The sequence below is a fragment of the Hyperoodon ampullatus genome (genome assembly GCF_949752795.1).
Source record: "Hyperoodon ampullatus genome assembly, chromosome: 1".
Lineage (NCBI taxonomy): Eukaryota > Metazoa > Chordata > Mammalia > Artiodactyla > Ziphiidae > Hyperoodon > Hyperoodon ampullatus.
This window is the reverse complement of record NC_136914.1, coordinates 42,739,333-42,755,146: the sequence shown is the minus strand read 5'-3', so window position 1 is coordinate 42,755,146 and position 15,814 is coordinate 42,739,333. Positions and strand designations below refer to the sequence as shown.

Below are 15,814 nucleotides of genomic sequence, written 5' to 3'. Positions count from 1 at the left end.
CTTGAGGATTAATCCCAGTGTTCTGATTTACAATCAGAAAAGCATCGTTCCCGAGGGCAGGCTGCTCAGTTGTGACAGGCTACAAGTGGCCAGTCCCCCTGGGCACCAACTGTAGGCAAGCTTCAGGCTCAAGCCCCAGAGGCTACTGTAATCTTCTATGCAGAGAGGGGGCTCAAAACAGGGAGCTTATGGTTTTATTTTTCTGACTACAAAGTGAGCCATGGAAGAAAATATGAAAAACAATTTTACATAGTATAAATGAACATAAAAATCCCCCGTGGGCCTTTTAGAATAAATAACTACTAACATGGATATTTTTCTCTTAGTTCTTTTTCTATACAACTTTCCATATGTAGATTTTTACATAGATGAGATATATTAAATATTGTCATATAATAACTTTTTTTTCACTCAGTACCATCAGCATTTCCATGTCATTAGGGACTCTTCATAAACATCATTTTTAGGGGTTGTATAATATTCCAGCATTGAATAAACAAATAAAAATTTACCATTTTTCTTATACTTGATGATTTACTTCCAATTTGCCCACTTTTATAATGAAGGCCATGATAAGACCCTTGTGCATTTTAGATTATTTGCTAAAAGACAATGTCAGGCTTCCCTAGTGGTGCAGTGGTTAACAACCTGCCTGCCAATGCAGGGGACATGGGTTCGAGCCCTGGTCCGGGAAGATCCCACATGCCGCAAAGCAACTAAGCCCATGCACCACAACTACTGAGCTTGCGCTCTAGAGCCCGCAAGCCACAACTACTGAAGCCTGTGCACCTAGAGCCCATGCTCCGCGACAAGAGAAGCCACTGCCATAAGAAGCCCACACACCACAATGAAGAGTAGCTGCCGCTCGCAGTAACTAGAGAAAGCCCGCGCGCAGCAACTAGAGAAAGCCCGCGCGCAGCAACAAAGACCCAACGCAGCCAAAAATAAATAAATAAATAAATAAATAAATAAATAAATAAATACATTTAGTTTTTAAAAAGTTACATCCAAGATACATTCTTGAGACTGTTTCATTGTAACTTTGCCTGCACTAGGAAATTTTTTTAAATTTATTTTTTATTGAGGTATAGTTGAATTACAATGTTGTGTTAATTACTGCTGCAGAGCAAATGACTCAGTTATACATATATATACACTCTTTTTCATATTCTTTTCCACTGTGGTTTATCACAGGATATTGAATATAGTTCCCTGTGCTATACAGTAAGACCTTGTTGTTTAAGGAAATTTTAAAATAATAAAACTATCTTGGCTAATTTGGTTGGTGAAAATTGGTGTTACATAGTTGCTTTGGTTTGGATTTCTTTTATTGTAAGTGAGACTGAGCACTTAAAAAAATCTTTCTTTCAAACAACAAAACTGTTCAAATGTCTACTGTACTCACAGAGCTTTCAGTATGGTGGGGACAAGGACCCTGGATACATAATTACATTTAAGTATGAAATCTGTGTAATCTCATAATAATTTGAGATATCATCCAGTGAGTTCTTTCCTCATCCACTGCAACCATACCACATTAGACCAGGGAGTGTGGGCCACCATGTGCTCCCAGAGAAAGTTAGCAGAATCAAACCAGCACAGATACCAAATTCACAGAGCCCAGGGCACAGGTGAAAGATAGAAGAAAAAACAAACTTGACTGTGGAAATTGGAGCTAGGAGACCCAGGCCCTCCCCCACCAATACGACCCCTACACTCTCCACCTCTGTACCCCAGCCTAGAAAAACCCTTTGAGCTGGAGAGAAAGAAGGAGCAGAGAGACCATTCAATTTGCCTCTCCCCTCCCCTCCTGTGGAACAGGTTGGAGGTAGCTGAGTGGAATATTCAAGAATCCAACAGTGAAGTGGACTTGGGCTGGGCTTCTTGACTTAAAGAAAGTTGTCTCCAAGCTGAGTCCTTTGTCATGAGGCAACAGAGACGGTGGCACAGTGGGATGAGCAACAAGAGAGTGTAAGGCAGACGCTTAGACACGGGACTGCCTTGAGACTATTGCAAACTTTTGTAAAATGCAAACCAGGTAAGCCCAGGGACCATGGAAGTCTCTGACGGTGTACCAGCTCGGTCCAGGAAGCAGGTAAAGCTGCCTGGAGGAGGCTGAGACAGAGATGAGTGGGAGTCAGCTGCTGGAGGAGATGGGCAGGGTGACAGAGCTTGGAAGAGGTCCCAAGAAGAGGAAAAACATGCAAAAACCCAGAAGCGCAACAGAACAGATGCCTTTAAGGAACTGAAAAAAGTTCAGTATGGCTGCATCTTGAAGAACATTCGAAAGAGCCACTCAGGACCTGGCTGTGCTAATTGTGAAATACCTTGTAAGTCATGAAAAAGTGTATGGACTTATCGTCATGGCGATTGGAAATGGGTTTGTCTATGTGTATACCAGTCTATCTACTGAAGTCTCTGTGTTATTATTACAGGTTTAAATGAGAAATTGTTGTATGAAAGGTAACTAGTGATGGCAGAAGACATTAAAACCACAGCAAAGAACCAACAATCCAAGAAAACTCTGACACACAGCAGCTTTCAATGTGAAATTTTCTGGGGCGAGGAGAGGGGTCCCTATGTTTCTGTCCCCCTCCCCCTTCCATTATGTCCACAGAAGACCCTTCTCTGTTAATAACATCCACTGCTGAACAGTTTTCTAAAGGCTTATGCTAGAGGAGGCATATCAGGAAAACTAAGAATAATACAGTGTAAGTATACGAAGGCTTCTGTGACCAGGAAAGGAGATCTCAGGTGTCCCCTGAGAAAGAAAACCAACACACCAGTGGTTTGTCTTTCAGGCACGACCAGGGAAGACCTTTCCACAAACCGTCAGCTTCTAAAATGCCTTTAAGATTCAAAACAAAGTAGAATTTGGCACAATCAGTAGTACCTAGTAGGGAGCCCTTATCAATTTGTTAAATGAAAGAAAAAAATATTGGAGTCAAAATACTAGGAAATTGGGGAATTTGGAGGCCCATGAGAAGCTTCACCTGGACTGCACCACTTGGTTCTCAAAATCCACTCCAGGCCAAGAGGAACAGGGCACTACTTGGCTGTGTGTGTGGCAATTTACAACTGCTTTGTCAGTACAGTTTGAGAGAATGAAGAGAGGAATCTCCCCATGGCCAGCCAGATGTATTAATTATACCATCCAAACATAGTTAAGAGGTGTTAGGAGCCCATCTCCAGGCGCTGCAGGAGGTGACTGACTACGTGTCCCAGGGAACTGCTACGACACCAGTCACTTCACGCACAGTAAAATCTAGGGGCATATTCTCGAAGAATTAAGCTGATTGGGAAGCAAGTCTTGAATCCTTCTTGGTAGGTGGTGACCATCTGACAAATCCTGATTCAGATCCTGGCTGGACCCACACTGGTAGGAGCACAACTGTCAGAAACGGTGTTCTTAAAATGCCAGTATTCTCAGAGAGGCCGACAAACCACAGAGTGAATAATCCTGTAATCCTCCTCACCCCACCTTCCACGCCCATTCCTCCCCACAGGTGATCTCTGGAACGAGTTCACAGGATACACTAGAGGAAGTTTATACTGTCACTGCTTAATTTGTACCAGGACCGCAGTTACTAAAATAGGGGAATTGAGTTTCCAACCCACCAATCCAGCAGCCTCTGCAAGGATTAACGGCCCATCATAAAAGCCCCATCTGTGCAGGAAGGCATTTGCATCTGACCTTCCTGTCTGTAATCAAAAAAGGAGGCTAACCTCAAATATGTCTAAATGGTGAGCATGCATCCATTAATTGCTTAAAAACAGAGCCTATTTTGAAGCCCGTCTCTCAGAGTCCTCTCATAGCTACTCAGTAAGTAAATCCTTATTTGTCACTATTTCAATTATAGTAAAGAGTCTTTAAATAAAAGACTTATTAAGGATGACAAGGAGAGGAGAGAGACCCAGGATACATTTAGGTGTAGCCTGTTTCAGATTACTGGTATATTTAAACATGTGGAGGGGGAAGGGCAGATGGACTTCCAGTTGTTTGTATATGTGCCTGCTTGCTAACAAACCTGGTGAATTAGCACTTAAAACAAAGTAATGAACACATTATAAGGGAGCCTGGAAATGGAGTATTGACTCGAGCTGAAATAAATGCACTTCTTGTTTTTAAGCAAGCAGGAGATTCCATTTGTTTTCTAAATATGCACAGCATGCATACATACTAAAAATGTAAATACATAAAAAATTAATATTTTGACTCAGCAGTGGCAATATCCTCTAATATGTCACCCTGCAGCTGTGAGGAAATTATATGTGGTCATCACCGTGTGATATTATCTTCAAATCACAAAGGCTCTGCTTCAAGGATCAGTGAGGATTACGCACAATCATGATGGATGGAAGCACACGGCAGTAAAATGACTTATTTCACATCTTTGGAGCAAAGTCAAAACAGCTTGAAGATATTAAAGTAAATGTGTACTGTTGAAGCAGTGGCTTTGGATGTTGGTTTTATGGGGCAGTGACTCCTTAGCTGATAAATAATGGACCTATAAAGACAATTTTAGACACATAGTGAGATTTTTTTTTTTTTTTTTGCGGTATGTGGGCCTCTCACTGTTGCGGCCTCTCCCGTTGCGGAGCACAGGCTCCGGACGCGCAGGCTCAGTGGCCATGGCTCACGGGCCCAGCGGCTCCGCGGCATGTGGGATCCTCCCGGACCAGGGCACGAACCTGCGCCCCCTGCATCGGCAGGCAGACTCTCAACCACTGCGCCACCAGGGAAGCCCCATAGTGAGATTTTTAATAATGTCCTATCAGTCGATTAGGTTCTTAATGAAACCACATTAAATGTGTTTGGAAGCTGTTAAAATAATCAGCACTTATAGCTGTTCCTAATCAGGTGAAAAAGGTATGATTCCATGCTGAAGCTCAGGGTCCATAAAGTGTGTATCGACTGAATTCTGATGCCACTTTTAAAATTGACAGGGTTCTACTTGTGAGACAAGTACAGCAGGAATCCAGAAAATAACATATGAATGGCAGAAGAAAAAGAAGCCTCCTCTCTTCCCCTTTTGATCATCACTTTGGTCCTAGCCCACCCATGAGTTCTTTAGAAATCACGTGTTCTTTTTAGGGTTAGGGTTTAGGGTTAGCTCTTAGTACAAAAACAAAACAAAACAAACAAACAAAACTTCCCATTTTTTCAGTGTCTGCGGCTATTGTTTTATCCTGAAAAAACCAATCATCATCAACAACAAAACCTACTACAACAGATTGGCCTTAGAGTTATAGGACTGGATTTCCACCCAGTGTTGACAAACTTACAAATGTGGTAAGAAGGCTACAGTAGGACCCACGGAGACAGACAGCTGGAAGAAGGAGTGGGTGAGAGGTAGTGTCAGATGTAAGAGCAAGGCTCTCTCCTCAGTTCTGGTGCCAGTTCTTGCTGCCAACAAGGAGACATGAGCACCACTCCTGCCTTGTACCTGACCTCCCATCAGTTTATGTTTTACTCTTGCCTTACCTCCAAAATAGAAAAAAGTTCACTTCGATCAACATTTATGGAATGTGAGTTGGGTGTGAGGCACTATGGAAGTTGCTGCAGGAGATAGAGCACTGAGTCAGAGTCAGACCCTTCCCTCAAGATGCTCATGACGAGGTCCAATGTCAGAAGAAAGCCACACTTAGAATGCAATTAATGTCTAAGGAGGATCAGAGGATATTTTATCCAAAGGGAATAAGAGGGACTTTAACTTTGCAAGATGTGGCAATGATTAAAATATGGAATAGGGGCGGGAAGGAAGCAGGTGTAACTCAATTTTGAATTACAGTTGATCCTTGAACAATGCAGGGGTTAATCTGAGCATAACTTATAGTCGGCCCTATGTATCCCCCCCTCCATCCCCCCCTCCTCTGCATCCTCGGATTCAACCAACCATGGACCATGTAGTACTGTAATATATACTAGTGGAAAATATCTGCATATAAGTGGACCTGTGTAGTTCATATCCACATTGTTCAAGGGTCAACTGTACTCAGTTTTGAATTACGCTGATTGAAAAAATGAGTAGTGGATGGACAAGAGAGTCAGGAGAAGGAAGGAAGGACCTGGTGCGGGAGGTTTCTTTGGAGGTTTCTGAGTATGTTGTTCCTGTGGATCCAATGTCCAGAAGGTAGACAGATAGAAATGAGAGTCTGGAGATGATGATCATGTGTGGATTTGAGATAGACTCTAAGAAGAAAACAGAAATGAGCTCTGGATCAAGACACTAAGGTCCTAAAGGAAAGGGAGTCAGGGAGGAAGAAGAGAAGGAAAGATAAAGAGGGAAGGAAGGAGATGAAATGAGTAACCAAAAGAGGAAATAACTATTGGGTTAGACCACCTCTTGAGGGTGATGGGACAAAGCAGCTCTGGATCACAGATGGAGGAGTTCCCCCGGGCCAGGGTGAGGGAGATCCTTTCTCAAAGGAAGCAATGAGGAAAACGGTATTTAGAAGAAGATACAGAGACATTTTCGGAGAAAAAGTGAGGGAGTTTCTTTGCTGTTGTTGTTTTTAGGAGATTATGTTAATCTTCTAAACACAAAAGAAAGCAAAGGTGTCAACTGATCGGAGTGAGAGTTGAGTTGAGGGAAAGTATAGTGAGTACACATGGAAAGGCCATGGTGAGCAAGGTGACAAAGCATCAAAAAGAGTTGTAAGTAATACAATTGCTGAGAAGCAGAGAAGGTACTATTGGAACTAGATCGGATGATGAAGTCTGATGACGGTGTTCACACGCGTGCCCTCTGAAGTGGCACTGCTTCCAAGCCCAGGTCTACTGCGTTTTAGCTGTGAAACACTGAGTAAATTGGTTAATGTCTCTCATCTCACCCTCTTGGGCTGTAAAATGGAAATGCTACTAATCATAGGACTGACCTCCCAGGGTTGCAGTCAGGATTAAATGAAGTAATGTATGTGAGGAGCTGGTACATAGGAAATGCTCAATAAACATTAGTGATTATTCTTTATCTGTGGCAGGTCCAATCAGGATTGACATTGATACCGATGGTCATACTTACATCTAAGTCACTATTTTTGCCCCATTACATGTAAACACAGAGATTTACATGTGTGTAAGAAAAGTAGATAAGTGTAGCCATAGCAATTTTGCTGTCTCTAGTACTTAAGAGGATAGGCTATGAGCCTAAATTCAGTTGTGTTCTTTAAGCAAAACACTCAAAGTCTTCTCTGCAATTCAGCTCCTGGCCTGTAGTTCTTATGAAGACAACAGCAATTGTAACTTCATTGGGAGCTCTGCCAAGTTGAAAACTTGTAAGTAAGGTCATTTCTAAAGCTATATAAGATATTGTTTAGGAAAAGTCACATGAAGGAGAAAATACAAGTTCTTGTTTTTAATTTAGGAAGGTCTCGATTTAAGCATAGATCGTGTTCTTTTTTTTTTTTCTGAAAGTAGAAGTTCAAAGAAAAGAAATGCCTTGAAATATTCAATCATCCTTCAGCAGACAGTGTGGTCCCTTAAATAAAACACAAATTCAGAGAACAAGGGAGAGACAATCATTGAAAGTTCCAGAGAGAGATTGGATATGCAACTCATAGTTCAAGCAATAGGAGACAGGGTGACAGATGAGAAATAAGAAAAGAATGTGCATTGCCAAAAAAGAAGATAAGGGAAATAAAGAAGGAGGTGTTAAAAAAAAAAAAAGAAGACACAAGAAAATTGAAAAAATATAGAGATAGAAGAATAGGGCCATATGGAATGAAATAGAAGGTGAAAAAGAAGAGATAAGAAGCAAAAAAAATGAGTCACACTAAGAAGATCCTTGATGTAATTAGCATAGGATGCACTGGAAGGGGATTAAAGTAGACCTTAGGACACCAGAATCAAGTCATTCCTTTGCCCGACATTTCCTGATCACCATCTATGTGCTGGTTAGGCAATGCACTGAGCTCTTAATCCCACTTCCACAGGAAGGTTTCTTGGGATGATCAAATGAAAAAATAAGTGAGAAAATGCTTTAAAAATTATAAAATGTCAAGAACACAACATTATTGTTATTAACAATAACATGAAAAACAGACCTCGTCCCAGCCAAAGCCTTGGAAGTCATACTTAGTTTACCAAGCAGTAAATCTACCTCCTACTGGTTATTGCCCATATCCACAACAGGAAAACGGTCAATCAAATTAAGTTACACAATGGACGTATGGATATGGGGTGGGGAGTCAGGGAAGGGTGGGGGATGAACTGGGAGATTGGAATTGACATATATGCTATGTATAAAATAGATAACTAATGAGAACCTACTGTATAGCACAGGGAACTCTACTCAGTGCTCTGTGGTGACCTAAATGGGAAGGAAATCCAAAAAAAAGGGGGATATATGCATATGTATAACTGATTCATTTTTCTGTACAGCAGAAACCAACACAACATTGTAAAGCAACTATACTCCAATAAAAATTAAGTTACACAAACATAATGGAATGCTATTTAGCCATTAAAAATGACAATTATGTGGATTCTTCCAATTATTTGCCAACACATGGAAATACACAAAGTGATATGAGAAATAACAAAGAAATACAGGCATAACTCATTTTATTGCATTTTGCTTAATTGTGCTTTGCAGATGATTGCTTTTTCTTTTTTTTTTTTTAAACAAACTGAAGGTTTGCGGCAACCCTATGCTGTCAAATGATGGTTGGCATTTTTTAGCAATAAAGTTTCTCTTTTTTTTGGCCGCACCTCGCAGCTTGTGGGATCTTAGTTCCCCGACCAGGGATCAAACTCAGGCCCCTGGCAGTGACAGCGTGAAGCCCTAACCACTGGGCCTCCAGCGAATTCCCAATAAAGTATTTTTAACTAAGGTACGTACGTTGTTTTTTAAGACATAAAGCTATTGCACACTTAAGAGACTACGATATAGTGCAAACATAATTTTTATGTGCACTGAGAAACCAAAAAACTCATGTGGCTTGCTTTATTACAATAGTCACTTTATTGCAGTGGTCTGAAACCGAACCCACAACATTTCCAAGATATGCCTGTACATAGCTGCTGATTACAACTGTGAAAAATGCATGTATATTAAAACAGATAAACAACAAAGACCTACTGTATAGCACAGGGAACTCTGCTCAATGTTACATGGCAGCCTGGATGGGAGAGGAGTCTCGGAGAGAATGGATACATATAGGTGTAGGGCTGAGTTGCTTTGCTGTGCACCTGAAACTACCACAACATTGTTAATCGGCTATACTCCAATATAAAATTAAAAGTTTAAATACTATTTTAAAAAATGCATGTATGGGGCTTCCCTGGTGGCACAGTGGTTGAGAGTCTGCCTGCCAATGCAGGGGACACGGGTTTGTGCCCCGGTCCGGGAAGATCCCACATGCCGCAGAGTGGCTGGGCCCGTGAGCCATGGCCGCTGAGCCTGCACGTCCGGAGCCTGTGCTCTGCAATGGGAGAGGCCACAGCAGTGAGAGGCTCGCGTACAGCAAAAAAAAAAAAAAAAAAATGCATGTATGTAACCACTGAAAAAGATTAAAGTACATGTGGAGTGATATAAATTATTAAAATTTAGTATGCATTAATGTTTTCATTTAAATTTTATTTATTTATTTACTAAGGGTATATAAACTAAAAATACATGGCAATCTAAAACAGCTTCCAGCATTTAAAACAGACCAGCAAGTTCTTGCAACTTTCCCCAGTAGTGCCTCTCCAAACTGTCTTGTCATACCAGTCCCCGATGATCCATCTCTTAATCTACAATCAGAAAACTCTTCTTGAATCCCTTCTTCCTGTAAACAACTATGTTTGTCCTCATCTTAGGTTCCTAGGTTCAAATCTTGGCTCTATCTTCCAACTTTTCTCATTTTGAGTAAATGACTTAAACCTTACTTAGGTTCAGTTTCTTCATATGTAAAATGGAGATAACATTAGTACCTACCTCGGAGGATCATTGGTAGTATTAAATGGCAAAATGCATTCAAAGCAACTAGCACAGTGCTTGTCACATAATAAGCCCTCAGAACTGTCACCTATTATTAGAAACTCACAGAGAACATGAGCTAGTCAATGCCAAGTGCTAGGTAATTGGTAGAAACAGTCAGCGTACCTGGGAATTACAACGTGGGAGATGCCAAAAGGAAGCTGGTCCTAGAAAGGACGGAATCTGAGCGAGGCCACAAGGGACGACGGATGGGTAGGATTTTGATGATGATAATAAGGTAGTAACTGCTACACGTTTTAGTGTGTGCCTCTTTCCTTCTTTCAGCTTACAGCCCCAGGAGCAGCTACAGCAAGAGCAGCACCAACCCACTTTCCCCACATGCAGAAACTGCTATAAAACAGAACTGGCTCCCACCTCTCTGGCTTCAAGTCATAGTATCTGGAGGCAGAGAGCTGTATACTGGCTCATGCAGGGCTCTTTCCCAGTCCTTAATGATGTTCAATTTGAACTGTTTCGTTTTGTTTTTTTCATTACTCAGTGTTGCAGTTCTATCAGCTTATTCCACAACAAGGATTGGTTGCTCTTTTAATCTGTGCATTTCAACTTTTTCACCATGCTTTTCAGGCTCCTCTCTCAGAAATGAGTGACAATGAATGGGGAAAATTGTAGAAGGGACTCAAAAGGTTTTGTTTTCTTTTCAATGACTTGCAAGAAAAATGTTAACAGGTTTTCTAATCAGTCAGCCCAGGTTCAGAGAGCAAACACTTCTCAGACCCGATGCTAGAAGATAATTACTGATTGTTCTTTGGTGCTCTCAGCAGTCAAGAGAGTGGCAACCCTGAGAGTTCTTGGGGCCCCCTCTGCTTGTCCACAGAGAAGAGACGGACGGAAGAAAGGACGGGAGGGAGGGACGCACTGAGGGATGGAAGGAAGGAAGTCCACAATCTGAGTATAGGTTGAGTATTTCATTTTACCTTTAGGGAGTGCCAACAAATTGTCCAACATATTAACATCAGCTAGTGCAGGCCTTCTCAAAGATTGTTCTGCAAAGCACTGGTTAGCTCTGCGAGAGTCTATAATAAATCGAAGGAAGGGGTCTGCAATGAAATGTTTGGCAAATGATGGGCAGCCTCCTTCATCTCAGAGATTCACAATGCACATCTGCTTATTTAAGGTTTTGAGAAATCCTGAAATAAAGAAAGCTGCTTAACTTTATTTAACCGAGAGTTTCCTAAATTTATTCAGCCACGAGACATTTTTGCACATAACACCTATTAACCATTGCTTAGAACTCAACTACCATGGAATACAATATGAAAATTCTCAGAGCAATATTTCTTTACTGTCACTTGTCTTCTTTTGCTTACATTCTGGCACAGATTTATGAAGAAAACAAACCAGCATTTTAAAAAGTACTGCATAAAAAAATGTTTAATCCCCTAGAATTCTACCATCCTAACAAATCAGCTGTTTAAAATTTTGCAGTCTTCATAGAAAACAAACCTACGGTTACCAAAGGGGAAGGCTAGGTGGGATAAACTGGGAGTATGGGATTAAAAGATGCACACCACCATGTACAAAATGGATAAACAACAAGAGTTTACTGTATAGCACAGGAACTATATTCAATATCTTATAACAAACTATAATGGAAAAGAATAAAAAATAGATATATACATATATGTATGTTTAGCTGAATCGCTTTGCTGTATACCTGAAACTAACACGATATTGTAAATCAACTATACTTCAATTAAAAGTAAAATATATATATATATACAATTGTGCAGTCTTCCCCTCTACAATAATACTCTCAGTATTATCTCCTTTTCTACATAAGAACTAAAAAGTACAATCTTCCCATTAGACATTCCAGAAAGCCTGAGGCCTTTTTTAAATGCATCTTCATTTGGATATTTCTCCTTCATGTTTTCTTTTTAATTCTCACCCTCTTCTATGAACAGGAGAAAGGTTTTAGCTGAGAAAGACAAATGGAGGAACAACCCAGGCTTTGAAATTTGGGGAAAACTTTCTTGAGATGAGGGCAAAATATAAAGAACAAAAATCTATGAAGAAAAAACCTGTTTTTTTTCACCCCAGTTCATTCATCTTTGCTAAAAGCCTTCACCTCTGGCCTATTCTCACAAACTGTATATTTGCTTTGATAGACTTGAAGGGAAAAAACCCCACACATATGACATCTCCATATGTGATAACACATTGAGGTTATTGGACCTGTTCCCAGGATGTGTTTATTCTTGTCTGTGTGATAGATTAGATGTAATTTTCTTCCTTAAACAGCTAAGTGCAATTAAGAGGTCTCTGATGATGATCTTAGGTACAGCTCAGATAGAGAATAAATCCTATGAGTAAACACTACCACCCTGCAAAGCTCACACACGATAGAGGGAGCAGAGAGGGTGCTTCGCCAGGGCTTCCACTGTTAGTCCTTCCCAAGGGTGGTGGAAATAACTCTACTGACGGCACTGCACGGGGTGAATTACCTTCTGCTTTGTCTATCACTAGGGCTCCTCCTAACACCTTCCTGAGTTTAGATAAAAGTCACTGAAATGTTCCAGGAGGTTAACTTATGACTGATTGAAGCAACACTTCAGCTAAAAAAAGAGTTCCAGGACCTTAGGTTTAGGGTAAAATGAAGATAGCGATAAGCTCATGGTGGCTATGTTCAGAAAGCTGTGTTCACTTAGACTTTCACCGTCCTCCTGGACAGCTACCCCAGATGTCCAAAGGTCCAACCTGCCCAAGCTCAAACACATTATCTTCCTATTTTTGGCCCTTGGTAAATAATGCTCCCATTCGTCGAATTTACTTGACCAGAAATCATCCCCAAAATTCCCTCTCCCTTAGCCTGAGGGCTAAGAGATCACCAACTTCTGCTGCTTCTATTAGGTTGAACCATATAAAATTGCCAGTATTTGACCAGGTTTTGCCCACAAAACAGCAATCCCCCATAGGTCAACCTAATATACAATTAATGCTTATTGAAGCCATGCCTCTTGCTTTTCATCCCCTCAGCACTTTTCTCATCAAAGGGCTTCATCTCTCATCTGGATCCTCACAACTCCCTCCTAAAGGTCTTTCTGACCTCAGGCCTTCTTCTACACAATCTTCTGCAGATCTTTCTCTTTGCAGAAATGTAATCATAACACTTCCCTCCTTAAAAACCTTCACGAGATCCCCACAGCCTTGATAACAAAGCATGTTCTCCTTAAACAGAACATACAAAGGCCCTCACGATCTGCCTTGCTTCCTTCTGCTTCAGGTCACAGCACCCCCGTACTTGGGGCTGGCATTCTACTTAACTCTTTGCTGGTGCCTGAATAGAAAATATTCTTCGGCTCGTTTTCTGGAATGCTCTCCCCTCCGAATCTCCAAACCCCTCTAATTCTTACTCATGTTTCCAAATCATCTCAGTTATGACATGTTCCAGAAAGCCTTCAGTACCCACTAGCACTACACGCACACACACACACACTCTCCAGTCTGGGTTAGGGTGCTGTCCCACAGGCTCATCTCATAGCCACAGTAATAACATATTCAACACATATCTCCTTCCTTCACTATACAGTACATTTCTTGAATGAAAGCACTTTATCTTATTCATCTGGGCCTCCCCAGAGCCTAGCACAGTGCCTGGTATGGAGTGTGTGCTTAAAAAATGCTTGATGAAGTCATAAACGAATGAATGCATTACAGTGTTACAGAGAGAATTGGGAGGTGTTTGGAAAGGGCATATATATATATATTGAAAAAGTAAACTTTGGGGTCAGTGTACTTTTCTGAAAGATCAACAACTGAAATTACCCGTCAGATTTCTCTGTAACAAATATTGTTATGCCATTCTCAACTCAACAAAGGATTTCCAAGCACTAGACAATGGGTTACCTTATTTAAAATCTTCACTTAATATACCTAATCTTAGGACAGCCAAGGTGTGTCTCTTCCAGCTTATTTTAGTGGAACCTGCTCATCTAGGGCTGAGGACTTTCAGAGTCCTTTAGCCTAGTCCCATGATCCTTTATTCTAGTGGTCCCTTATAAGCCTTAAAAAATTAATGCAATTCCTAATCACCTACTTTACCATCAGAGGGCTCTGGACATTGGAGAGAACAGAGCTGATTAAAAGTTAAATTTTTCCAGTCTCCTTATATAAACATTTATTTATAAAATATGTCCCAGCATAAAATTTTTACGGTTCATATGCAGAATAGATTGGAAATAGAAAAGCCATTACAAAGGTTCAACCTTCTAATGTCTCTCTCTGAATATAATTTCTCCTCACTACAATCCATCTTCCAAAAAGCTTGCAGATTTCCTGCCTATAACACAGTCTTAGTTACCACATCACCCCTAAAACTCTCATAGCCCTATTGCCCACAAGAGTCAGTCCAAATTTTTCAGCCTAAAACTTTGGGTTCTCTATACCCTGGTTCCAACTTAAATTTTCCAACCATTTCATCTAATATGCCTTAATTCAAACCATTGTCCTTCAGCCAGGTTGGACCACTCTCACTGGCCATGAATGGCCCACATGTTCTACCCACTGCACCCATCTCCTGGTAGAACCACATCTGGAAAGCCCGCCTTATTTCCCTCTGTCTAACAGAATCCTAGCTGTTGTTCAGGAAGAATTTTAGGCCCCATCTCCTCCACAATGCTTTCCATATCTTTTATTTCTCCCTCCTCTGAACTCCTACAACCCATTCTGCCTATTGATGTTATTATCCATAAATTGCTTTGTACTATGTGTTAACTGTACTTGTGTCTTTGGTTCACCTCCTTAAGTAGCCTGGAAGATCTCTGTGACCCCTCAAACAGCAACTCAGCACCCTGGACTCAGTCGATTCTCAAAAAATATCCACTAATGTGCTTTAACCATGTTAGGAACCTCGTACTAGCTGCTCCTTTGTATCCTAGTGTAAGAATCAGTAGCTGAACTCAAGCTTACAAACTATAATACCAGTTAGATCTGCCCTTGCCAGATTCCTCTTCAAGGGGAGGCACTAATGCCTCCTATTTGCCCACTTCCCGAGTCAATCCTGACTACACTGGCAGGACTGGCAAACAGCTCACACCCTACAGCGGCGGGGTATCACATTTGTCTAAAGCCTGGAATCTCTGAGCTTCTACTTTCCATTGCCTCTAAAATGTCTGCAGTCTCTATAATCGGGTTTTGCCCTGAATCCCAGCCTGTTTTGGCTGTAGCCCTGCTCTCGACAGTTCAGTCTTCCTAGGGTATAGATCTTGGACCCTAATGTCTAGTCTTTTTTTTTTTTTGGCTGCACCGCATGGCTTGCGAGATCTTAGTTCCCTGACCAGGTATTGAACCTGGGTCCTCAGCAGTGAAAGCTCGGAGTCCTAACCACTGGACTGCCAGGGAATTCCCTCTAATGTTTAGTCTTTAGCCAAGGTGCAAAAAGAAATGGATCACCCAGGACCATGGTGCCACAGCCACACTTGAAGCGCTATCATTGACTTGCGGTATTGAAGGGGCCTGCTTGATACTCTGATCTAGACAACTGGTCATACCTCCTCCCTGCCCAGAAACAAACCCTACAGCCGGGTCAACCCCTCCAGCATGCATCCAACTGGATTTCTCAGCTTTCCCACTTGCCCAGTGGATCCCAGAATGCCTCCCAGTCAAGCCCTTCAGAGTGTGACAACAGCTGCTGCAGGTAAATCTCTTCAAGTTGCTCCTAGAAGTGAGTCAAGAAATACAAAATAACCCACTAGTCTGTAAGTTCCCCTCTCCAGACTGTAAGCTTTTTGAGGGCAGAATAATTGTCTTATTCATCCGTTTTTTTTTTTTTTTTTTTTGGTATTCTGAGCATCTGACCATTAGCAGACAAAGATATTTGTTGTAGGAATGGA

At 41.3% G+C, this 15,814-nt stretch overlaps 1 protein-coding gene across 1 annotated transcript in view; it reads right to left on the bottom strand.

The window, feature by feature from the left end:
* Positions 1–15,814, bottom strand: part of FRAS1 (Fraser extracellular matrix complex subunit 1) — a gene marked incomplete at its 3' end in the record, with an annotated part of 456,967 nt that overhangs the window by 174,231 nt on the left and 266,922 nt on the right. The gene's annotated exons all lie outside the window — the stretch shown is intronic.